General features: G+C 38.8%; 1 protein-coding gene across 1 annotated transcript in view; it reads left to right on the top strand.

Annotated features, from left to right (window-relative positions):
• Positions 1-1,699: 1,699 nt before the first annotated feature.
• smad6b (SMAD family member 6b) overlaps positions 1,700-1,840 on the top strand; it is a 150,068-nt gene continuing 149,927 nt past the window's right edge. Inside the window, exon 1 of the mRNA XM_061969490.2 lies at positions 1,700-1,840. This exon is cut by the window's right edge and continues 995 nt beyond it. The gene's annotated coding sequence lies outside the window, so the exon portion shown is untranslated.

Below are 1,840 nucleotides of genomic sequence, written 5' to 3'. Positions count from 1 at the left end.
AATGTTCCCTTTTAATATTGGTCATTATTTTTATTTTAACATTATTTTACAAATGGTGCAATACAAGCAGAGGTGGGTAGAGTAGCCAGAAATTGTACTCAAGTAAGAGTACTGTTACTTTAGAGATTTATTACTCAAGTAAAAGTAAGGAGTAGTCACCCAAATATTTACTTGAGTAAAAGTAAAAAGTATGTTGTGAAAAAACTACTCAAGTACTGAGTAACTGATGAGTAACATACACACACATATATATATATATATATATATATATATATATATATATATATATATATATATATATATATATATATATACATGCATGTTTAACACATATAGATTCCTTTCTTTCATGTTGACAAGAATATAAGTTGGTGTATTACCTGATTCTGATGACTTGCATTGATTGTAATCAGACAGCAGTGCTTAACGTCCACGTTTTCAAATGCAGGAGAAAAAAAGTTCCTCCTTTCTGTCTAATACCACATGAAAGTGGTTGGTTTTTGGTATCTTATTTGTCCAGCTTCCATATTTGTTTTCACACACTTTACAAGAAATACATTGGCGGCAAATTCCGAGGCTTGCTAGCTTGTTTGCGCTGGCTTTCGGAGACTCTTATTTTGAAAGCGCAGGCGCGATGGAGCGGCACTTTTATTGTGAAGACAGGAACTGTGCAGTCAGTCTTTAGGCTTGTGACGGGATGTACGTTTGAAATAAAAAAGTGTCTTTTTTCCTTCACACTTTTGATTGATTGATTGAAACTTGTATTAGTAGATTGCACAGTACAGTACATATTCCGTACAATTGACCACTAAATGGTAACACCCCAATAAGTTTTTCAACTTGTTTAAGTCAGGTCATGTGACCGCCTGGCTCTGTTTGATTGGTCCAACGTCACCAGTGACTGCATCTGATTGGTGGAACGGAGTCAAACGTCACTAGTGACTGCATTTTATTGGTGGAACGGAGTGAAACGTCACCAGTAAGGCAGGCACTTTGAAGGTCTGTCTGACAGACCAAAACAAACAAAGCGTGCATTAACAGATCGATAAAAATTAGTAGCGAGTAGCGAGCTGAATGTAGATAAAAGTAGTGGAGTAAAAGTAGCGTTTCTTCTCTATAAATATACTCAAGTAAAAGTAAAAGTAAGTTGCATTAAAACTACTCTTAGAAGTACAATTTATCCCAAAAGTTACTCAAGTAGATGTAACGGAGTAAATGTAGCGCGTTACTACCCACCTCTGAATACAAGTAAAATCAATATGAATTTACATTGCCTTGTTCAGCAAATGTCCTCAAATCCTATTTTAGTATTTTTTCCCCCCCCATTAAGACTCAAACTAACTGATTGTTGTCCTCCTCATAAAAAAGCAAAACAAAACATGGGTGTTTCTTGTTATTTTGCAGCCCAGCGCGATAACACGCCGACATGTAAATAAAGTTGGGAGTGAGTCGAAGGTGGATGTTTCGCCTTTAAGAGTTGGGAAACTTGAAACCTTGTTTGTGCACCAATCAGTGCAGCTCCCAGCCGCCAAAGTGTCTAGACTAGCACATGATGGGAGTCAGCCAATGGCTCCAGCGCTCTCCTCGGGGGCCCCGAGCGCGTGCGTGTGTGCGTGTGCGTGTGTGGGAGAGAGAGGGGGTGAGGGGGGAGTGAAAAAGGAAAGAAAGCACGCTGGCTTGCAGTCCAGTCCGACTCTGAGGAGGGAAGCAGGAATGCGCTTCGTCTCTAGGATTGCTCTCGGATCTTTTTTTTTTTTTTTGTGGGGATTTAACAAAAAAAGAGCCATTTTTTTTTTAAGGGTTGTACAAAAAGTGCCAAACTATCGCGAGTTTTGCAAGC

Source organism: Nerophis lumbriciformis, linkage group LG10 (genome assembly GCF_033978685.3).
Source record: "Nerophis lumbriciformis linkage group LG10, RoL_Nlum_v2.1, whole genome shotgun sequence".
NCBI classification, from domain to species: Eukaryota; Metazoa; Chordata; class Actinopteri; order Syngnathiformes; family Syngnathidae; genus Nerophis; species Nerophis lumbriciformis.
This window is presented reverse-complemented; position numbering and strand designations above follow the sequence as displayed.